The sequence below is a fragment of the Carcharhinus amblyrhynchos genome, chromosome 30 (genome assembly GCF_965287045.1).
Source record: "Carcharhinus amblyrhynchos chromosome 30, sCarAmb.v2.hapA, whole genome shotgun sequence".
Taxonomy (NCBI): Eukaryota; Metazoa; Chordata; class Chondrichthyes; order Carcharhiniformes; family Carcharhinidae; genus Carcharhinus; species Carcharhinus amblyrhynchos.
This window is the reverse complement of record NC_137353.1, coordinates 6,543,249-6,568,456: the sequence shown is the minus strand read 5'-3', so window position 1 is coordinate 6,568,456 and position 25,208 is coordinate 6,543,249.

Below are 25,208 nucleotides of genomic sequence, written 5' to 3'. Positions count from 1 at the left end.
TCTGCACTCTCTCCTTTCCTTCTCTATGAATGACATGTTTTGTCTGTATAGCGTGCAAGAAGCAATACTTTTCACTGTATGTTAGTACATGTGACAATAATAAATCAAATCAAATCAAATTATTAGTACACACCAGAAACAGTCCCAGCAGAGATAGCTGGAGAATTTCACTACAAACCTTCCGCCTGTTTGGAAAACATCCATTAATCATTGCTGTTTCCTGTCACTCGGCCAGTTTTAGCTTCCATGTTGCTACTGACCCCGTTTATTCTTTGAGCTATAACTTTTCTCAGAAGTCTGTTGTGTGGCACTGTATCAAATGCCTTTCGGATGCCCATGCACACCACACCAACCTGAGCTACATCGATCATATTCGGTGAAGGAATTTGATGAAGTTTGCAGCTGTTTTAAGGAAATAAACTTTCACTAAGAGTCACAGTTAATGATAGAAAACATATTTAATAGAACCAACTCCTAGTTATTGTTCAGTGTTCATATGAAGCATTTGGCACAGTATTTATAGTGTGACTGATATGACTCTTTTTTAGAACTTAGAACTGGTTGGACCTGAAACATTTTATTCCTCTTTCTCTCTCCACAGATGCTGCCACGCCTGCTGATTTTCTCCAGCATTTTCTGTTTTAATTTCAGATTTCCTGCAGTATTGATCTTAAATTGTGATGCTTTCTGTCTCAGCTCATCCTCACCTCCAAGACAAACCGGAAAGGACTCCGAATGTTATTGATCTGTGACGGTGCATCTTGTAACAGGAGTTTAGTGTCTTAATAGGAGGTTTCCCTCGATAATAACACTAATGCAAGTAAAGGGGATCTGGATAAACACAGCCAAGAGTTTGGATAGAAGGTTATTGGAATGTCTGAACCATGTCAGGGGATGTGGGTTTTAACAAAAAAAAAGAACATGGTTTGCACAGGTAGACTGGAATTTTACCTCCTCGTCTGCCCCGGGCCGGTGAAGCTCACATGACGGAATTTTCCGTTGCCGCGGATAGGAATTTTATGAGCCTCGTCCAAGTGAGATCATAAAATCCTGCCCCCGGATTCTAACTAACAACAACAGATTTATTCCTGCAGCTCTTGACTGCGCAGAGGACAAACTGAAAGTAAAACATCAGTCTGTGGCAACACCCTAATGACATTGCAATCTAATCATGTGATCAGCTCTTAAAGCAATCTGCAACCCTTTCAAATATATAACAGTTACGCTGAAGGAGTTAGATGGAGAGGGGTAAGACACGGTTCATAAGTGAAGCATAAACACTAGAATTGAACAGTCAGGCCCTTTGGCCTGTTTCTGGGCTGTATATTCTGTGTAATGTATACTGGACTGGGTGTGAATGCTCAGGCTGATTGACTGACTCCAATATAAAAAGGGAGAGTTGTTATTCTGAAAGTTGTTTATGAAGGATAGTTTGTGACCTGTTATTGTTCCCTCCTTTGAGGGAATAGGATTTCTAATGTAACTGGACAGTTGTTACAGTTTGGCCTATTCACTTGCTTCACACTTTAAAATTAGGACAAGGTTTGTGGTGAAGCTTTGCCACTTATCGAAGACTGGGAACCAATTTTGTGCAGGTGACGGGATATTCCAGTTGTGTTCTTGTGCCTTTATCTGGGCGGGATAGCTGATTAAATCTACAAACGTGATCTCAGGTACAAGAGTCTTACAGACTCCTAGGTGTGGGTTTTATCCAGTTGGTAGCATTGCCAAACTGAACTTGCCAGGCCCACTCTGTGCCAATTTTCATTCCAGTGTTGGCCGTGACTCAGTGGCTGGGTCTCTCCCTCTCTGAGTCAGAATGTTGCGGGTTCAATCCCTATTCCAGGGAAGTGGTTACAAACTATTCAATGCAGCATTGTGTGAGCACCGTCCTGTCGAGATGCCATCTCCTGGGTGGGGAGTGTAATTGAATTCCTGTTTGCATCCGCCCCCGCCCCCCCTCCAAAGCTGAAAAATTCCCTGGCAGTATTTAAAAAAAGGAAAGGAGAACTTCCCAGTGTCCCAGACAATATTTATCCCTTAACCAACATCGCAAACACAGATGGTCACATGCTGTCTGTGGCAGCTAGCTGTACGAACATTTCCTGCATTATAACGGGCACACTGCAAAATGTACTTCATCGATGCTTTAGGAATGGCTGAGACTGTGAAAGGTGCTATATAAATGCAAGTCATACTCTTGTGGCTGCTAGTCCTTTGCGAGTCCAACAATGTTACTATGGTGACCCACAGGCTGGGAGTTAACTGCACAAAGGTGGTGTTTGACTAACTATTAATGCATCTTTTGCCAAATAAACGTCACCGCACTCTTAGTCTCATAATCCCTCAAATCCATGCTGATGAAAACGTAATAATTAATTAACATTTAAAAGCCAATCATAAAATACAAAATGAAAATTAACAAAAGAAAACTGGAATCGGGAAGTGTGATTCAGGGAGGAGTGAATGAAGCGGGACACCTCACATCCTTTCCTGGCACACCAGAACATTCAAGGCTTTGGGCCAAGTGCTGGCAAGTGAGATTAGGTGGGCAGGTCACACTTCTTATGCATTGGGACAGACACGATGGGCAGAAGGGCCTCTTCTGTAGTATTCTGTGAGTGAATGCCCTTCTAAGGAGCGTGGCAACGGGCAGAGAATGCCCCTTTGAGGGGTTTGGCCAGGGGAGTGAATGTTCTTTTAAAAATTGTAAGCACAAAACAAAACTGTTGTGAAAAGCCAAATGTTTTGGTTCCTCGAATTCTTTGAGTGCGGTTGCAATTGACAAATTACAGCTTTCTGTATGAAAGGTCCACAATTGTGTTGTTTGGGTTCACCCATTACACTTCGTTCACAGCAGCTTTGTTAATTCTTTTGTTTCAAAACATTATTCACTCGGAAGGTACAAAACAACACAAACCCCAGAGACATTACAGGGCATGAGAGGTGGATTAGGAGGTGTTTCTCACAGACAGAATTTGATGTCTGATGTACCACTCACACTGTCATTAGTCTGGCCAGGCTGAGACAAGCTTCAGTTCCTGGAGTGAACCGTTTACAGAACTTTGAGCAATTCTTCACCTCATCTTCACCAATCAGAACTAGTACGTTAATATAATTCCATTAATGTACCCAACACCAACACCTTCCCGGTGGCACAGTGGTTAGCACTGCTGCCTCACAGTGCCAGGGACATGTGTGTGTTTGTGTGTGCATCTGTACCCTGCTAATAGCACTAACATTTTAGGTCACTAAAGGGTGATTTAGCGTGGCTGATCCGCCTAACCTACACATCTTTGGGCTGGGGGAGGAAACCGGAGGTAACCCACACAGACACGGGGAGAACGTGCAGAATCTGCGCAGACAGTGACCCGAGTCCGGGAGGTTAAGAGTTGATCGGATTCAGGTTTTCGAGATATCAAAGGGAAACTGAAACTGGCTGGGGGAATCTGGGACTCGGGGACAGAATCGGAAAATTAGAGGCAGAAATTTCAGGAGTGAGATTCGGAAATACTGCTTACGAACGGTGGTAACTGATGATGTGTCGATTGTTAATTTAAACCTGGAATTGATAGATTTTTGTTAGCCGCAATTATTCATGGAACAGAGGGAAAGGTGCACTGTAGAGATGAACTCACTGAATGGTGGGATAGGTTAAAGGGGCCAAATGGCCTCCTCCTGTACTCATATTTCTAAACAATTGACACAAGTAAAGGTCAGAGTGCTGTGTGCAGGTAATTAGGGTGCAGAGAGATCTAATGGGTAAAACTGATCCCTAAAAAGTCAATGGGTGCACCTAATGTCCAAAATGATATATTTGCTCATTTACAATTCACTTCTAATAGTTAGAGACTATTTAAATTGTTAAAAATGATTTGAGTTTCCACAATTTTGAGATAAGCAATGCCAGTAGTGTAGAAGAGTAAGAATTCTATTTAAAAAATTGAATGATGGGACAGTTTTGACAGCATGGTTTATGGTACAGGGGTCATTCAGGGTTACGTTTCCTCAGTGCCCTCATTATTTGTAGTGGTCTTGAAGCAGTGTTTGAAGTTATTCACACCTGAAATTCAAACAGCTCCACAAAGACGCTGAGAGTGTTCGATTCAGAGACCTCGGAACGTTATATTCTCTCCCAGAAAACAGGTCCCGATTCCTCAATTATTTCCATATTTCATGGAAAGGAACTTGCTCTGTAAGGGGCAGCACGGTGGCACAGTGGTTAGCACTGCTGCCTCACAGTGCCGGGGACATGTGTGTGTTTGTGTGTGCATCCGTACCCTGCTAATAGCACTAACATTTTAGGTCACTAAAGGGTGATTTAGCATGGCTGATCCGCCTAACCTACACATCTTTGGGCTGGGGGAGGAAACCGGAGGTAACCCACACAGACACAGGGAGAACAGCCCCAGGGACCCGGGTTTGATTTCGTCACTGTCTGCGTGGAGTTTGCACATTCTCCCCATGTCTGCGTGGGTTTCCTCCGGGTGCTCTGGTTTCCTCCCACAGGATGTGCTGGTTAGCTACTTGTGATTATTAAATTCATAAATTTTCTTTTATTGACACATTTTATTGATTATAACTGCCGAACTCCTAACTAAGTTAAAGTTTACTTACTGGTTTAAAGTTAAAGTTTTTGAAAAAGTTAATTTGTTATTGTCACAAGTAGGCTTACATTAACACTGCGATGAAGTTACTGTGAAAATCCCCTAGTCGCCACACTCCAGCGCCTGTTCAGGTACACTGAGGGAGAATTTAGCACGGCCAATGCACCCTAACCAGCACGTCTTTCGGACTGTGGGAGGAAACTGGAGCACTCGGAGGAAACCCATGCAGACACGGGGAGAATGTGCAATCTCCACAGAGATGGTGACTGAACCCAGATCCCTGGTGCTGTGAGACAGCAGTGCTAACCACTGTGCCATCATGCTGCCACCATTGCAATAATGTTTAAATAAAGGTCCACAGCTTGATATATTTTTAAGGGAGCCATCCCTGCCACCTACAGCCCTGTGTATCTGGAGCTGCCTTTCCTTCCATGGAGATAATCCATCACCATTTAGTGTTCACTTAGCGCTAACTAGTGGATACAAGCTGCACTGCAGCCATCTCCATCTCTATGTCACAGTGAGGGGAATTTGTGTAACGGGGCAGCTGATTGGCTACTCCTCTTGGGCCAAAGCCAAAATTGAGTTTCGGCCCATTCCCAATTATTAAAACCATCAGATCTCAAGGTGCAGGAGCACAAGTAGAAATAGCAGAAAGGCGGCATGGTGGTACAGTGGTTAGCACTGCTGCCTCACAGTGCCAGGGAGCTAGGTTTGATTCCTGGCTTGGGTCACTGTCTGTGCAGAGTCTGCACATTCTCCCTGTGTCTGTGTGGGTTTCCTCTGGGTGCTCCGGTTTCCTCCCACACTCCAAAGGTGTGCGGGTTAGGCGGATTGGCCGTGTTAAATTGCCCTTAGTGTCAGGGGGATTAGCAGTGTAAGTATGTGGGGTTACGGGAATAGGGTCTGGGTGGAATTATGGTCAGTGCAGACTCAATGGGCCAAATGGCCTCCTTCCACACTGTAGGGATGCTATCAAACAGGCCATTCAGCCACCGAGTCACATTCAGCCACCCAGTTACAGACAGTAGAGGGAAGTTGTGTGTGGAACCGGAGGAGATTGGAGAGGCGTTGAACCAATATTTCTCTTCGGTGTTCACGCAAGGGGACATGAATGTAGCTGAGGAGGACACTGGGGTGCAGGGGTGTAAAATAGATAGTATTGCAATTGATACGGGGGATGTGCTGGATATTCTAGAGGGTTTGAAAATAGATAAGTCCCCTGGTCCGGATGGGATTTACCCTAGGATTCTCTGGGAGGCAAGAGAGGTGATTGCGGAGCCTCTGGCTCTGATCTTCAGGTCGTCGTTGGTCTCTGGTATAGTACCGGAAGATTGGAGGACAGCAAATGTTGTCCCATTGTTTAAGAAGGGGAGCAGAGACTTCCCTGGGAATTATAGACCGGTGAGTCTTACTTCTGTGGTGGGTAAGGTTTTGGAAAGGATTATTAGAGACAGGATTTATAGTTATTTGGAGAGTAATGAATTGATTAGAGACAGTCAGCATGGTTTTGTAGCGGGTAGGTCGTGCCTTACTAACCTTATCGAGTTCTTTGAGAAAGTGACCAAAGAGGTGGATAGGGGTAAGGCAGTTGACGTGGTGTATATGGATTTTAGTAAGGCGTTTGATAAGGTTCACCATGGTAGGCTTCTGCAGAAAATGCAGATGTATGGGATTGGGGGTGATCTAGGTAATTGGATCAGGAATTGGCTAGCAGATAGGAGACGGAGGGTGGTGGTTGATGGTAAATATTCGTCATGGAGTTCGGTTACGAGTGGTGTGCCTCAGGGATCTGTTTTGGGGCCACTGCTGTTTGTAATTTTTATTAATGATCTGGATGAGGGTATAGTTGGGTGGATTAGTAAGTTTGCTGATGACACCGAAGTCGGAGGTGTGGTAGATTGTGAGGAAGGGTGTCATAGTTTGCAGGGTGACTTAGAAAGGTTGCAGAGCTGGGCTGAGAGGTGGCGGATGGAGTTTAATGTGGAGAAGTGTGAGGTAATTCATTTCGGTAGGAATAACAGATGTGTTGAGTATAGGGCTAACGGGAGGACTTTGAATAGTGTGGAGGAGCAGAGGGATCTAGGTGTATGTGTACATAGATCCCTGAAAGTTGGGAATCAAGTAGATAAGGTTGTTAAGAAGGCATACGATGTCTTGGCGTTTATTGGTAGGGGGATTGAATTTAGGAGTCGCAGCGTCATGATGCAACTGTACACAACTCTGGTGCGGCCGCACTTGGAGTATTGTGTGCAGTTCTGGTCCCCACATTACAGGAAGGATGTAGAGGCTTTGGAGAGGGTGCAGAGGAGGTTTACCAGGATGTTGCCTGGTATGGAGGGGAGATCCTATGAGGAGAGACTGAGAGATTTGGGGTTGTTTTCGCTGGAAAGAAGGCGGCTAAGAGGGGACCTTATTGAAACATATAAGATGATTAGAGGTTTAGACAGGGTGGATAGTGATAGCCTTTTTCCTAGGATGGAGAAAGCTAGCACGAGGGGGCACGGCTTTAAATTAAGGGGGGGTAGTTATAGGACTGATGTCAGGGGTAGGTTCTTTACCCAGAGGGTGGTGAGGGACTGGAATGCCCTGCCAGCTGCAGTTGTAAATGCACCTAGTTTGGGGGCGTTTAAGAGATCTGTGGATAGGTTTATGGACGAAATGGGTTTGGTTTAGATTAGTGGGTTAGTGTTGTTTTTTTTTAAAAGCTGGTCGGCGCAACATCGTGGGCCGAAGGGCCTGTTCTGCGCTGTAATGTTCTATGTTCTATGTTCTATGAGTCTGCTGTGCCATTCAATGAGGCTGATCTGATGGGATAATCCTCAACTCCACTTTCCCGCCTTATCCCTGTAACCCTCGCTTTCCTCACTGATTATAAATCTGTCTATCTCAGCCTCGAACATACTCAGTGACGCAGCTCTCTGCGGGTAAGGAACTCCACAGACTCACTCCCCTCTGAGAGAAGAAGTTCCTCCTTCTTTCTAACAGAAATGGGCGATCGTTTAGTCTGAGGCCCTGCCCTCTGCTCCTAGATTCCCACATGGGGAAACAACTTATAAGTTGTTGTGGGTTTGGAAGCTGCTTCCGGAGGAGCCTTGGTGAATTGCTGCGGCGTGTCTGGTAGAAGGTACACACGGCTGCCACCATTCACCGGCGGAGGGAGTGAATGTTTGTGGATGGATGAGTTGCTTTGTCCTGGACGGTGCCAAGCAGGTTCTCCCCACAAGTTTATTGATTTGATTTATTTACAGTATCTACCCTGTCAAACCCCCAAGAATCCGATATGTTCAATCTTGCTGATGGATTTGATCTTTGCTTAAAGCATGAACGGACACAGCAGGGATGGTATGGAGAGGGTGGTGGGGGGTGGGGGGGGTTGCAAGGGCAGGTGTGGCGGGGTGGGGGGGTGTTGTGCATGACAGGGTGTCACCATGAAGGCAGCCTTTCCATTTCACTGCACTAGCTACCTAATCTCAGCAAGAGTGTTGCTGCCCCTCTGTCGCCACTATTTTCTCAGAAGACTAAGGAAATCTGGCATGTCAGCTACAACTCTCACCAACTTTTACCGATACACCATAGAAAACATTCTTTCTGGTTGTATCGCAGCTTGGTATGGGCTCCTGCTCTGCCCAAGACCACAAGGAACTACAAAAGATTGTGAATGTCGCCCAGTCCATCACACAAACCCATCTCCCATCCATTGACTCTGTCTACACTTCCCGCTGCCTTGAAAAAGCAGCCAGCATAATTAAGGACCCCACACATCCCGGACATTCTCTCTTCCACCTTCTTCCGTTGGGAAAAAGATACAAAAGTCTGAGGTCACGTATCAATGAACTCAAGAACAACTTCTTCCCTGCTGCTGTCAGACTTTTGAATGGACCTACTGCACATTAAGTTGATCTTTCTCTACACCCTAGCTATGACTGTAACACTACATTCTGCACTCTCTCCCTTCCTTCTCAATGAATAGTATGCTTTGTCTGCATAGCATGCAAGAAACAATACTTTTCAGTGTGTGTTAATACATGTGACAATAATAAATCAAATCAAATCAATGAACTTGCGGGGAGAACCTGCTTGGCACCATTCAGGGAAAAGCAACTCATTTGATTGGTGCTCCATTCACAAACGTTCATTCCCTCCACTACGGGTGAACGATGGCAGCCCTGTGTACCTTCCACTAGACGCACTGCAGCAAATCACCAAGGGTCCCCCGGAAGCACTTTCCAAATCTACAACCATGACCATTGGGAAGGACAAGAGCAGCAAGTACATGGGAATGCCACCACCTAGAGGTTCCCCTCCAAGCCACTCACCATCCTGACTTGGAAACATATCGCTGTTCCTTCACTGGGCCAAAATCCTGGGGAGGCAGTGGTGTAGTGATATTGTCACCAGACTAGCAATGCAGAGACCAATGGGTAATGCTCTGGGGACCCGGTTTCTGAATCCCACCATGGCGGATGGTGAAATTTGAATTCAATAAAAATCTGGAATTAAAAATGACTATGAAAATATTGTCATAAAAAAACCCATCTGGTTCACTAATCTCCTTTAGGGAAGGAAATCTGCCGTCCTTATCTGGCCTGGCCTACATGTGACTCCAGGGCCACAGCAATGTGGTTAATTCTGAAATGGCCTCAAGGGCAATAAATACTGGCCTATCTACCATGCCCACAACCCAGAAATGAATTAAAAATAAATTCCCTCCCTGACAGCACTGTGGGTGCACCTACATGTCATGGGCAGTAGTGGTTCAAGGAGGCAGTTCACCAGTTCAAGGGCTATTGGGGATGCCAGCGATTCCCACATCCCATGACTTGAATTTTAAAAATTATCTCTCAAATAAATCAACAACACAAAAAAAAATTTGGTTGGGCAGCACAGTGGCGCAATGGTTAGCACTGCTGCCTCACAGTGCCAGGGCCCTAGGTTCAATTCCTGTCTTGGGTCACTATCTGTGCAGAGTCCATATGTTCTCCCTGTGTATGCGTGAGTTTCCTCTGGATGCTCCTGTCTCCTGCCAGGTTAGGTGCATTGGCCATGCTAAATTGCCTCTTAGTGTTCCAGGATGCGTAGGTTAGAGATGTAACAGGGTAAATATGTGTGGTTACAGGGATAGGGCCTGGTGGGATTGTGGTTGGTGCAGACTCTATGGGCCAAATGGCCTCCTTCTGCACTGTAGGGATTCTATGATTATCACTTAGCAGTTTGTGGGAGCTTGCTATGCACTGATTGATCATTGCGTTTCCTCCATTATAACAATAACTACATCTTCAATCTGGATCATTCATTTCATTATCTGAAAATTTATATTAAAAATCAAAGATTTTAAGTTCCTTTAACTTCCTGATTTGCTGTGGGTGAGAATACTTCAATGTGATTGGCTGCTTACCAGATTGCTGCTTAAGCTGCTGGAAAAGGGAATATCACGCCACAGAGATTGTTATAAATTCAGAAGCAATTTTCCTTGGGGTCAGTGGTGAGCATCCTTGCTTCATTTGATTGCAAACTCTGGGCTGTTGTGTGTAAGTGTCGATATGTTTGATTACCATGTCATCAATCATAGAACCCCCACTACAGTGCAGAAGGAGGCCATTCAGCCCATCATGTCTGCACCAACTCTCTGCCAGAGCATCTTCCTCAGGCCCATCCCCCTGCCCTATCCTCGTAAACCTATGTATTTATCATGGCTAATTCCTCCTAACCCACATCCTGGGACACTAAGGGGCAATTTAGCTTGGCCAATCCACTTAACTTTTGGAGTGTAGGAGGAAACCGGAGCACCCGGAGCAATCCCATGTAGACGCGGGGAGAACGTGCAGACTCCATACTGTTATCCAAGGTGGGAATTGAACCCAAGTCCCTGGCACTGTGAGGCAGCAGCACTAATCACTGCACTACCGTGCTACCCCTCTGTGTTGCCTTTTCCACCACATCTTGGCAAAAAGACAAATGACTAACTTAATAAGACGGATTGGCCATATCAGAGAGTGAAATTCCAGAAAGGATTCCGTTTTCCAGAAAAAATGTTTCATAATTATCCCACTCATATATCCAAAAATTAACACAATCCATCAGCATTCAACATATCTGAAAATACAATCTGATAGAAACATAGAAACTGGAAGCAGAAGGAGGCCATTTGGCCCTTTGAGCCTGCTTCCCCATTCATTTCGATCATGGCTGGCCATTGAATTCAATATCTTGATTCCCCCTTTCCCCTCCATATCCTTTGATCCCTTTAGCCCCAAGAGCTGTATCTAATTTCTTCTTGAAATCAGACAATGTTTTGGCCTCAACAACTTTCTGTGGGAGTGAATTCCACACATTCTCTTTGGGTGAAGAAATTTCTCCTCACCTCTGCTCTAAAATGTTTACCCCTTATCCTCAAACTACGACCCCTGGTTCTGGACTCCCCCACCATTGGGAACATTCTTTCTGAATCTACCCTGTCCAACTTTGTTAGAATTTTAAAAGTTTCAATGAGATCCCCTCTCAGTCTTCTAAACTCCAGCGAATGTAATCTTAACCGACTTAATCTCTCCTCATATGACAGACCTGCCATCCCAGGAATCAGCCTGGTAAACCTTCACTGTACTCCCTCTATAGCAAGGTCATTCTTTCTCAGATAAGGGCACCACAACTGCACACAATACTTAAGGATGCTGGAATCTGAGACCAAGAGAGAAGATGCTGGAAAATCTCAGCAGGTCTGGCAGGATCTGTAAGGAGAGAAAAGAGCTGACATTTCGAGTCCCGATGATCCTTTGTCAAAGCAGCACAATTCCTAAGGTGTGGCCTCACCCATGCCCTATACAATTGCATCCCTATCCCCAAACTCAAATCCTTTCACTACAAAGGCAAACATACCATTTGCCCTCTTAACTACCTGCTGTACCTGTGCGCTTACTTTCAGTGACTGATGCACGAGGACACCAAGATCTCACAGAGTGTCCACCTCTCACAATTTACACCCATTCAAGTAATAATCTGCCTCCCTATAATTGCCACCAAAGTGGATAATCTCACATTTATCCACATTATACTGCACCTACCATGCAGATGCCGAGCCTGTCCATATCACACTGCACCAAAGTGCCACATTGCTACATTATTTACATTGCTTAATTTAATTTATTGGATTTAATTTGTATTTTTTCAGTGCATTCCTTCATTACAAGACCATGCTAAGGCTATTGGTCTTATTGCTAGACTATTAATCCAGAAAGTCAGCTAATGTTCTGGGGACCCGGGTTCGAATCCCAACAGCAGATGGTGGAATTTGAATTCAATAAAAAAAGTTTCTTTTAAGAATCTACTGATGACAGTGGAACCGTCGTCAATTGTCGGAAAAACCCACCTGATTCACTAATGTCCCTTTAGGGAAGGAAATCTGCCATCCTTACCCAGCCTGACCAACTTGTGACTCCAGAACCACAGCTATGTGGTTGACTCTCAACTGCCCTCTGAACAAGGGCAACTAGGGATGGGCAATAAATGCTGGCCAGCCAGTGACGCCCATGTCCCACGAATGAAAAAAAAGGATTTCATTCATTCACTGTAAAGTGCTTTGAGATGCCCAATAGTTTTGAAAGATACACATGAAAGCAAGTCTCTTTTTAAGATCTTTTTAATTATCAGGACCAGAATGTACCATCATGTTGTAATAATTCTGCTGTTTTGTGGGGAATCAAGAATAAAATCCCCTTTAGTTTATGCCAGAATTTAAACTAAAATAGTCACTGGCATTTTTCAGAAATGGGTGCTGAACTGAGTACAGTGCAGTTGTTGAAATGACGTCTCAGATGCTGCACTCACGTGTACTGCTGCTCAAACACACCAGAGGGCAGTAAAGCTCCAGGAAGGACAGATTTTGAGCTTCACTGGGGAGAGCTCAGACAGTCATAGAGGTTTACAGCATGGAAACAGGCCCTTCGGCCCAACCTGTCCATGCCAACCTTTTGTTTAAACCTCTAAGCTAATCCCAGTTGCCTGCATTTGGCCCACATCCCTCTATACACATCGTACCCATGTAACTATCTAAATGCTTTTTAAAAGACAAAATTGTACCTGCCTCCACTACTGCCTCTACCAGCTCGTTCCAGACACTCACCACCTTCTGTGTGAAAAAATTGCCCCTCTGGACCCTTTTGTATCTCTCCCCTCTCACCTTAAACCTGTGCCCTCTAGTTTTAGACTCCCCTACCTTTGGGAAAAGATATTGACTATCTGGCTGATCTATGCCCCTCATTATTTTATGGACCTCTAAAGTCACCCCTCAGCACCCGAGGCTCCTGAGAAAAAGTCCCAGTCCCAGTAACATCCAAGAAAATCTGGTCCTGGCATTGTGGGAATAAACACAATAAGAAGTCTCACAACACCCAGTTAAAGTTCAACAGGTTTATCTGGTAGCAAATAAACAGTTGTCACATTGTCTGTACCTTTAAGACTTGATTACCTGTAAAGACTCGCATTCCAACCATTATTCTGTAAATTGAGTTTGTGTCTTTATATGCTCTCTATGTGAACAGAACTTCCACTTACTTGACGAAGGGGCAGGGCTCCGAAAGCTTGTGGCTTGTGCTACCAAATAAACCTGTTGGACTTTAACCTGGTGTTGTAAGGCTTCTTACTGTGTTTACCCCAGTCCAACGCCGGCATCTCCACACATTGGGGAATAGACACTGCATAGACGATCTGCTAGCGGCTGGGATGGGAAATCCCACACCTTGTTTCTGTGAGCTAAATGAGTTGGAATAAAAGAAATCTTCCAGGACAGCATTTAATTAACTATAGAATCATAGAATCATACAGCGCAGAAGAGGCCCCTCAGCCCATCGAGTCCACCCCGACCCACTAGAAACACCTGAGCTCCCACCTAATCCCATCTGCCAGCACTTGGCCCATAGCCCTGAATGGACAGCCGAGCTTGGGTCTAGTGTAAGGAGGGTAACACATCTAAATTTAATGCTGCAAAGATTAGTGGACCCTGGAGGAGATTGGGAACAGTTTACAAAACCACAAAGGGTGACTCAAAAAGAGAGGGAAAACTGGAGTTTGAGTAAAATCTAGCGAGAGATGTTAAGCCAGATGAAAAAATCTTCTAAATGCATATAAACAGAAAGTGAGTTATTAAATTGAGTGTAGATCCCTCAGAGGGTGTGAGTGGGGAGTTCATAATGGCAAACAACAGAATGGCAGAGACTGTGAACTAATATTTTGTATCTGACCTCAGAGTAGAAGAGACAAAAAGCATCCCGAGAAAAAGTAACGGGCGAAAGGGAGGGAGAATGTAAAACAAGTAAGAATTCAAGAGTAAACAAACTGGGGAAACAAATGAGACAAAAGGCCGAGAGGTTCTCCCCAGGCCTGATGGTCAGCATTCTACAGCCTTCTGGAAAGTGGCTGCAGAGCTGGTGAGGACATTATTTATCCATTTCCAAAATTCTCCAGATTTCGGCAAACTGCAAATGTAAGACCTCCGTTCAAGAAAGCAGGGCGATGGAAAGCTGGGGATTACAGGCCAATCTGGGCGACACGGTGGCACAGTGGGTTAGCACTGCTGCCTCACAGCGCCAGGGACCCGAGTTCGATTCCTGGCTTGGGTCACTGTCTGTGTGGAGTCTGCACGTTCTCCCCGTGTCTGCGTGGGTTTCCTCTGGATGCTCCGGTTTCCTCCCACAGTCCAAAAATCATACAATCCCCACAGTGCAGAAGGAGGCCATTTGGCCCATCGAGTCTGCACTGACCATAATCCCACCCATGCCCTATCCCCATAACCCCACGTATTTATTCCTCTAATCCCCATGACACTAGGGTTAACGTAGCATGGCCAATCTACCTAACCTGCACATACATCTTTGGACTGTGGGAGGAAACCAGAGCATCCGGAGGAAACCCATGCAGACATGAGGAGAACATGCAAATTCCACATAGACAGCGAGACTGGAATTGAACCTAGGTCCCTGGTGCTGTGAGGCAGCAGTGTGAATCACTGTGCCACCATGTAGAGTGAAGGGTTAACTTGAATCATAGCTACTGAGCATGTGCATAGGAAGCTATGTATGTCACTGGCCAATAGCAGATGAGTGAGAGACACCTCAGGAGTTGTAGCTTCACCCACTGTTCTACAATCTTGTAAGTAGTTAGTGATGTATATGGAAGTAATTTGAAGGAAAGGCCATTGCCACCAGCAAAATCTCTTCCAGAAACCGGAAGACTAACGCAATATACTTAACTATAGTTAAGAAAATCCACCAACGCCTCTACTTTCTTAGAAGACTAAGGAAATTTGGCATGTCAGCTACAATTCTCACCAACATTGACAGATGTACCATAGAAAGCATTCTTTCTGGTTGTATCGCAACTTGGTATGATTCCTGTTCTGCCCAAGACTGCAAGAAACTACAAAAGGTTGTGAATGAAGCCCAATCCATCAAACAAACCAGCCTCCCATCCATTGACTCTGTCTACACTTCCCGCTGCCTTGAAAAAGCAGGCAGCATAACCACCCCGGACATTCTCTCTTCCACCTTCTTCCGTCAGGAAAAAGATACAAAAACTGAGATCACGTACCAAACGACTCAAAAATAGCTTCTTCCCTGCTGCTGTCAGACTTTTGAATGGACCTACCTTGCATTAAATTGATCTTTCCCCGCATCCTAACTCTGATTACAACACTACACTCTGCACTCTCTTGTTTCCTTTTCTATGAACGGTATGCTTTGTCTGTATAACGCACACGGAACAATGTTTTTCACTTTTCACAATAATAAATCAAATCAAATCAAGAACAGAAAATGACTAATTCTAAATCAGCAAAATATAATTCATGAATTGCTCTGGCATTGGTGTTGGATCTCCAACTATTTACAATCCATTTCAACAATTTGGATGAAGGGATTGACTGTATTGTAGTCAAATTTGCTGAAGATAGGTTGGAAAAAGCAAGTTGTGAAGAGGTAAGTTACTCTGTCAGAGACTCAGTGCAAACTCGATGGGCCAAATGGTCTTCTTCTGCACTATTAGGATTCTGTTCTACAATCTTTTTCTGTAATGTTGCTTGACGGACCAATATTAATCAGGGATATCACCCTGTGGCTTCAAAATGTCGCCAGGGGATCTTTAATGTTTAAAATTTTTCTTGTCTTTATTCTTTCCTGGGATGTGGGCATCGTTGGCATTTGTTGCCCACCCCTCATTGCCCTTGAACTCAATGGTGTGCTTGGCCATTTCAGAGAGGCAATTAAGTGGCACTGATGTGGCTCTGGAGTCACTCATAGGCCAGCCTGGGTAAGAACAGCAGATTTCCTTCCCCAAAGGATATTAGTGAACTAGAAAATAGTTCCATTATCATCATTTAATGGATTTTAGATGCCTTGGTGGTAATCAAACCCTGGTCCACAGATCATTAACCCATGGATTACTAGTCCAGTGACAATACCAGTACACCCTGCTTCCACGTGAGAAAACAGCACCAGTTAATGTTTATTTATTAGTGTCACATGACATTGACACAGCAATGAAGTTACTGTGAAAATCCAGACAGCGACCCAAGCTGGAAATTGAACCCAGGTCCCTGACACCAGCGCTAACCATCGTGCCACCCTACATCAAACGTCCAGCACTCCCTCCGTCCTGAACCGGAGAGTCAAAACTTTGTTTTGTCCTCTAGTCCTTCGGCTGGGGTTTTGAGGCTGCAACCTTGTGAATCTGGAGAGTGGAGGGGGTGGGGGGGGAATGAGACGGATAATTCACCAATCAAATTAAATGGACAGGGCTGGAAAGTTAATTTTCATTATCAGAAATTACGAGGCACTTACATAAGAACATAACTTTGCTGCATCTCAGATGTTCCTCCTTCCCCTGATTCTTACCCGTGGTTTAAGTGCCCAGCGTTGGTTAATTAGAGCTAGCTGATTAGATCTACATTCTACAGTATGTGGTAAATGATTCATGGTGACTTACAGAACCCAAACATTGCCAGTGAGCTGCTCAGTTTTTAACGATTAAATACACAAAGCAGCACATTCATGACCCATTTCCACATCTACCCGATTATTCCAGCTTTTTCCTAAAGCTGCAAACTGCGACATTTTCAAGTCTGCACCTAAATAGATTGCCTGTGAAAATTACAGCTGAAATTTACCAAGAGTCTGCTGTAGTGAGGATGTTGACTGCTGCTAGCTGATATTAGAACCATGCTACAATATTAGCAGAACATTTTTGTTGAAGGATGCTTCTCCGAGTGAATTTATACTCACCCCAGCTGTGTTATGCAGCTAAATAAAGCTTAAAGTTTATTTATTAGTGCCGCAAGTAGGCTTACGTTAACACTGCAATGAAGTTACTGTAAAAATTCCCTAGTCGCCACACTCTGGCGCCTGTTCAGGTACACTGAGGGGGAATTTAGCACGGCCAATCCACCTAACCAGCACGTCTTTCGGACTGAGGGAGGAAACCAGAGCACCAGAAATACCCACGCAGAGACGGGGAGAATGTGCAAACTCTGCACAGACACTGACCCGAGCCAGGTCCCTGGCACTGCGAGGCACTCCTGATCTGCAGTTAGTATTTTGGCATCCTCTCTTTGAGATTAAAGAGTTAACTTCTCTCTCCCGAACAAGGATGGACTTAACTAGTATCGACCATCAGCATTGGGATACGGTGACAACAACACTGTGCCACTGCCTCCCAGGTGAGAAAGCAAATGGCAGCATCAGCAAACAGTCCAGCACCCCCCCTCTGTCCTGCACAAGAGCCTCAGTCTGAATGGGTATGGCAATCTGTCAGTTGACAGACCTCACTTTACACTGCCTTCCCAGCCAGTATCAATCGTTCCCCCCCCACAATCATCCATTCACATGCTGTTTGATGTTTGGTGGTGTAACGTAAGGGTCTGGCACAAATAGGGTTAAGATGGTACTGAGTACAGTACCGCCCACACAATGATGTAAGAGAGCACATGACCTGTACCGAGAGATTAGTCTAGTGTTGGACAGAGCTGTGCGTACAGGCAAGCATGGAGACAGCTCCGAGCTTGAAACCTTCACTACATTTTTGTACATAGTTCTTGTAATTAGTAAAAACAGAGATTCCACTTAAGTAAGACTAGAAAAGCCAGAATTTTACCAGAATGCTCACCCGAGGCTCGTAAAATCGTGCCCAAAGCCAACAGGGAATGCCGTTCTACAAACCTCACATGCCCCAGTTTCAGGGTGATTGTGCCAGTAAAATGAGGTCCAAAAACTTCATTAAGACTGACCTTATGATATCCACCAAGCAACAACATAGTGGCACAAAAAAATCACGCAAAAATGAAGAGGAAAAATAAAATACAGCAAGATTAAAGAGAAAATTGAAGAAGTATTCTGACCTGAAGAGGAGATTGAGAAACAGGAGTGCAGAGGAAACTTGTTGGGGACAAACTCCAAAGAAAGGCTTGGAAGCTGAAGGCAAAAATTTAACATTCTCCACTGCAGCAAAAGCCTCTTGGAAGTCTAGCTTCAATTCCCAGAATGCTGAGTCAGCAGATTAAGCAAGGGTGAACTAAAACTTTTACATTCCAGGATAAAGCAAGCCCCAAGAATATAGGAGGCATAGTTAGTAAGTTTGTAAATGACATTAAGATGGTGGCGTAGTGGACAGTGAAGAAAGTTATCCCCAATTGCAATGGGATCTTGATCAATTGGGCCAGTGGGCTGATGAATGGCAGATGGAATTTAATTTAGACAATGCAAAGTGATGCATTTTGGTAGATTGAACCAGGGCAGGACTTACTCAGTTAATGGTAGGGCGCTGGGGAGAGTTACAGAACAAAGAGATCTAGGGGTACATGTTCATAGCTCCTTGAAAGTAGAGTCACAGGTGGACAGAGTGGCGAAGAAGGCATTTGGCATACTTGGTTTCATTGGTCAGAACACTGAATACAGGAATTGGAACATCTTGTTGAAGTTATACAAGATATTGGTAAGGCCACACTTGGAATACTGTGTGCAATTCTGGTCACCCTACTATAGAAAGGATATTACTAAACTAGAAATAGTACAGAAAAGATATACTAGGAAGGTACCGAGACTTAATGGATTGAGTTATAAGGAGAGGCTGGATAGACTGGGATTTTTTTCTCTGGAGAGTAGGCAGCCGAGGGGTGATCTTATAGAGGTCTATAAAATAATGAGGGGCACAGATCAGCGAGATAGTCAATATCTTTTCCCAAAGATAGGGGAATCTAAAACTAGAGGGCATAGGTTAAGGTGAAAGGGGAGAGATACAAAAGGGTCCGGGGGGCATTTTTTCACACACATTGTGGTGAGTGTCTGGAACAAACTGCCAGAGGTAGTAGTAGAGGTAGTTACAATTCTGTCTTTTTAAAAGCATTTAGACAGTTACATGGGTAAGATGGGTGGAGAAGGATACAGGCCAAATGCGGGCAATTGGGATTAGCTTAGGGGTTTAAAAAGAAGGCGCATGAACAAGTTGGGCCAAAGGGCCTGTTTCCATGCTGTAACCCTCTATGACTCTATAAGAAACTTTTAAATAGGTCAGTGGTCAGAAATTGTCATTCAAAAACTTTTTTGGATAAGCCAGAACCCTGAGTTGGCGTTTGGACACATGGGGTGTCCAAAGACCCCAAGACCCGGAAAATCCCGCCCGAGGTCCATGGACTTTTCCGTGGTCTGTGTCGAGCCCGCTATAATTCCCAAGAAAATTCCACCCGAGGTGTCTGAGCTCACTCTGAAATAAAAAGCTTAATTCTGAAGAATTGTAACTATAGAATCAGCTTTGAAGACCATGAGAACATAAGAACATAAGAAATAGGAGCAGGAGTAGGCCATCTGGCCCTTCGAGCCTGCCCCGCCATTCAATAAGATCATGGCTGATCTGTCGTGGCTCAGTTCCACATTCCCGCCCTCTCCCCATAACCCTTAATCCCCTCTCTTATCAAAAACCCATCAACCCGCATCTTAAAAATATTTAGCGAGGCAGCCTCCACCACTTCAACGGGCAGAGAATTCCAGAGATTCACCACCCTTTGAGTGAAGAAGTTCCTCCTCAACTCCGTTCTAAACCGCCCCCCCTTTATCTTGAGGCTGTGCCCCCTAGTCCTACTGTCCTTTCTGAGCGGGAAGAGTCTCTCCACCTCTATCCTATCCATCCCATTCATCATCTTATACGTCTCAATGAGATCTCCCCTCATTCTTCTAAACTCTAACGAGTACAAGCCTAGTTTATTCAGCCTCTCCTCATAGCTCAACCCCCTCAACTCCAGTATCAGCCTAGTAAACCTCCTCTGCACTCCCTCCAAGGCCAAAATATCCTTGCGTAAGTACAGCGCCCAAAACTGCACACAGTACTCCAGCTGCGGCCTCACCAATGCCCTATACAGCTGCAGCAAGACCTCCCTACTTTTATATTCAATCCCCCTCGCTATGAAGGCCAGCATCCCATTTGCCTTCCTGACCACCTGCTGCACCTGCAGGCTGGGTTTTTGCGACTCATGCACAAGGACCCCGAGGTCCCTCTGCACTGTCACCTGCTGCAGTTTTTCTCCACGTAAGTAATAGTCCTTCCTACCATTATTCCGACCAAAGTGGACCACCTCTCACTTGCCAACATTAAATTCCATTTGCCAGTTCCTGGCCCATTCGCCCAGCCTATCTAGATCCTTCTGCAGACTCTCCACACCCTCCGCACAATTTGCCTTTCCCCCAATCTTGGTGTCATCAGCAAATTTCGACACCATACACTCGGTTCCCTCCTCCAGATCATCTATATAAATGGTAAATAGCTGAGGCCCCAGCACCGACCCCTGGGGCACCCCACTAGTCACCAACCGCCAATCCGAATAGCACCCATTAACCCCCACTCTCTGCCTCCTATTTGACAACCAATTCTCTATCCACGCTAACACCCTACCCCCAACTCCATGTCCCCTGACCTTCTGCAATAACCTCTTGTGAGGCACCTTGTCAAACGCCTTCTGAAAATCAAGAAAGACCACATCCACCGGCTCTCCTCTATCCACCGCCCTAGACACATCCTCACAGAACTCCAGTAAATTCGTCAGACACGACTTCCCCTTAACGAAACCATGCTGTGTCCGCTCTATCAAGCAATTCCCCTCAAGATGCCTCGCTATTTCCTCCTTGATGATGGATTCTAACATTTTACCCACAACAGACGTTAAATTAGCCGGCCTATAATTCCCCGCCTTCTGCCTGGCACCCTTCTTAAACAACGGCGTAACATTAGCCATTTTCCAATCTTCCGGCACTTCCCCGGAATCCAGCGACGTCTGGAAAATAACCACCAAGGCATCCACTATCACCTCTGCCATTTCTTTCAGAACCCTCGGATGCATTCCATCCGGTCCTGGGGATTTGTCCACAATCAGTCCCTCCAGTCTGTTGAGCACCGCCTCTCTAGTAACAACAATGTCATTGAGACCCTCCAGTCCTACCACCTTTCCATCGCTAACACCCGGCAAATTATTCACGTCCTCCTCCGTGAAGACCGAAACAAAAAAGTTATTCAAGACCTCAGCCATATCCCCATCCCCTATCACTAAGTCCCCCCTCTCATCCTCTAAGGGTCCAATGTTCACCCTAGCCAGCCTCTTCCTTTTTATATATTTATAAAAACTCTTGCTATCCTTTTTTATATTAAGCGCTAGCCCAGCTTCATAGTTTCTCCTTCCCTTCTTTATCAACTTCTTTGTCAATCTTTGTTGACATTTAAACCTCTCCCAATCCTCTTCTCGCCCACTACTCTTAGCTACTCTGAACGCCTCCGCTTTTAGTTTAACACTTTCCTTCACCTCCTTCGTTATCCACGGCTTATTACCTCTCCTCCTACGGTCCTTTTTGACCATCGGAATAAATTTCTGCTGAGCATCAAGAAAGATCTCCTTAAAGATCCTCCACTGCTCCTCAGCAGACCTACCTTCCAACGCACTCCCCCAGTCAACATTCGCCAATTCTTCTCTCATCCTACCGTACTCCCCTCTATTCAAACAAAGGACGCGTGTCCGGGAACCCACTTTCTCCTCCTCCATCTGCACCAGAAACTCTACCATACAATGATCACTCTCCCCAAGAGGATCCTTTACCAAAAGGTCACTAATTCTACCCGCCTCATTACATAACACCAGATCCAAGATAGCTCGCTCCCTCGTCGGCTCCAACACACACTGTTCAAGGAAACTATCCCGGCAGCATTCCAAGAACTCCTCCTCGAGCCCACCGCGTCCAACATGGGTCGACCAATCAATATGCAGATTCAAATCCCCCATAACTACGGCCGTCCCATTCCTGCACGCCGCACTTATTTGCGCGTTAACAGCCCGCCCCACCTCCAGATCATTATTCGGGGGCCTATAGACGACACCCACCAGCGTCTTCCTCCCTTTGCTGTTCCTAATCTCCACCCACAACGATTCCACCCTCTGCTCCTTGGCTCCAATATCATCCCTTGCTACCACCCTGATGCTATCCTTAATCAGCAGAGCTACGCCCCCCCCTTTTCCCTCCTGCCTATCCTTCCTAAACACTTGATACCCCTGGACATTCAGCTCCCAGTCCCTGTCACCCTGCAGCCACGTCTCTGTAATGGCCACCAGATCGTACCCATTTGTGCCGATCTGCGCCACCAGCTCATCCACTTTATTCCGAATGCTTCGTGCATTCAGATAAAGTGCCTTCATCCCAGCCTTCACCTGGACCCTATTTGCCAGAACGCCACCAACCACACTCACACCCCCTACTCCCTTTATTATTGGGACATCCTCGGCCTCTTCCCTTACCTATACCCTCTCCTTAACTTTAGACCCCGTAATGTCACCTACCCTCGCACCCTCCCCCCCCCTAATTAGTTTAAAGCCCTGTCTACAGTCCTCTTTACACGATTCGCCAGGACTCTGGTCCCAGCACGGTTCAGACCAACCCCATCCCACCTGAACAGGTCCCACCTGCCCCAATACTGATGCCAATGCCCCATAAATTCAAACCCATCCCTCCCACACCAATCCCTGAGCCACCCATTCACTTCCTTAATCCTATCAACCCTACGCCCATCTGCTCTCGGTTCAGGCAGTAGCCCAGAGATAACCACCTTGTCGGTTCTACTTTTTAATTCCATTCCCAGCTTTTCATACTCCCTCCCCAGATCCTCAGTTTGCATTTTGCCTATGTCGTTGGCACCCACATGTACCACAACGACCGGATTCTCACCCTCCCACTCCAGGTTCCTCTGCAGCCCAGATGTGACACCCTGGACCCGAGCACCAGGCAGACAACACACCCTTCTGTGCACTTTGTCATTGTGACAGAGGACAGTGTCAATACCCTTAACCCCACTATCCCCAATTACTACTACGTTCCTTTTCACCTTCTCTTTGCCTATGCCCTGCTACATCACTGTACCGTGTGCAGTTTGCTCACCAGCCTCACCTCCCTCGTCCTCATCCACACTGGAAGCAAGAGCCTCAAACCTGTTATGCAGATTGAGAGGCTGAGGCCTCCTCTCCCCGCCCCCCTTCCTCCGCTCCCCACCCTCCTTCCTCCTCTCAGCAACCCCCTCTTGTTCCTGACCCTTAGAGTTAGCCAGTCTAGGGGGGGTGGATGTCACTTGCACCCCATTGACAATGTCACCCTCTCTCCCCCTGATGAGCCTCAGTGTCTGTAGCTCGGAGGCCAGCTCATCTACCTTGAGCTGGAGCTCCTCTAGCAACCTGCACTTACTGCAGACATGGTCACCGGGAAGGACCCTGGGGTCCACCAGCTCCCACATCATACAGAAACAACACATCACATGCGCCTCCATTGTACACAAGTAGTATTGAAAATTTCCACACAAACTTACCTGGCCCTTTTTCTCCTAAGCCCTTTTTGATATTAAGCCCTAGTAGCTCACTCTGCTTCCCTCTCACTCCGCTGCCCGCTCCTACACTGCCCGCTGTCTACACCAGGCCTCCTTTTAAACCTGGCGCTGTTTTAAAGCCTGCTCCCCCACCACTCTGCTCTCCACACCCTTAGAATTCTTAAAGCGGTAAATACAAAAAGCCCACAAAAATGCTTTTAAATGATTTAAACAGTTCTAGAAGGTAAGTTCTTAGTACAAAGTGCTTTAAACTTATTTAAACAGGTTTTTAAACAGGTAATTTCTTATCTGTCCCCCTGCTCCTTCACTCGTCTGCTCCAGCAAACAATCGTCTAAAACATTTTCCAGGCTGAATACTAAATGCCATCGCACCCTCCAAAACTGGCAAAACTGGGCAAACCCTTTATCTTCAACAGAACGGGGGCGCCATCTTAAATCTCAGCAACTGCTTAAAGCTGAACCTTCTCTTAAAATTTTGTAACCATGTATCAAAAATCCAACCTACCAAAGCACTTCAGACTCACCCAAGGGCCAACCTTACGGAAAATTGGGTGTCCTGGAAAATAATTTTTGTATTACTGGGGTAGCGCAGTGGCACAGTGGTTAACACTGCTGCCTTACAGCTCCAAGGACTCCAGGTTCAATTCTAGCCTTGGGCAACTGACTGTCTGTGTGGAGTTTGCATGTTCTCCCCATGACTGCATAGGTTTCCTTCGAATGTCCCAGTTTCCTCCCACAGTCCAAAGATGTGCAGGTTAGGTGGATTGGTCATGATAAATTGCCCCTCAGTGTCCCAAAATGTGTAGGTTAGATGGATTAGCCATAGGAAATGGGAAATGCTCTGTCAGAGAGTTGGTGCAGATCTGATGGGCCAAATGGCCTTTTCTGGACTGTAGGATTCTATGGGTGGGATTTTATGCCTCATTCAAATGAGGCCAGAAATTCCCACCCAAGTTCAATGGACATTTCCGATGACCGCCCCTCACCCACTTTGATTCTCTAGTGGGGGGCCAGTAGAATTCTAATGTATGAGTAGATCAGGTCAAAGTAGAAAGTCAGAAAGAGTCCAGACTAAAACCTTTTTATACTGACTTGATGAACTTACTGATGATACAATCCTTAAGATGAATCCTTAACCAATTTCAATGAAATATTAAGAGCCTCTTACGAATATTTTGATCTTCAAGTTGTGGGATGCATCAAACTTAAAAAGAGGAACTGAAAACCATCAGTAAAGCACTGAAAGAATGAAAGACAATACTCAGGTAAACCACACATGGGTGCCAGAGAGGCTGGGAACTTTCCAGAAATCCCAAACTTATAAGTTTTTGGAAATCCCGTCACATTATTATGTTATTATCTGAACTGCAACAGCAGGTGACAGTGCAGAGTGAGCAGCTGGCTGTGAATGAAGGAAAGCTATCTGATGAAAGCTAAAATAAATAAGTCCTGCCAAAAGAAAAAGATAAATAACTTGAGAAAAAGTTTGTATCAGAACTGAATTGGAAGATTTAGAACTCAAGATTCCAGCTGAGTATATACCTTTGGAAACACATGAGACACTAAAGTCATCAATGAACCAAAATGCACTAGACCTGAAACAAATAAACTTTTCAGGTGTCACAGAGGAACATGAAAGAAGACTACAAAGCCATTGAAAATGGTTGGAAACTCAGAAGAAAACTAAGAAAAACATTACAAAAACAGAAAATGCTG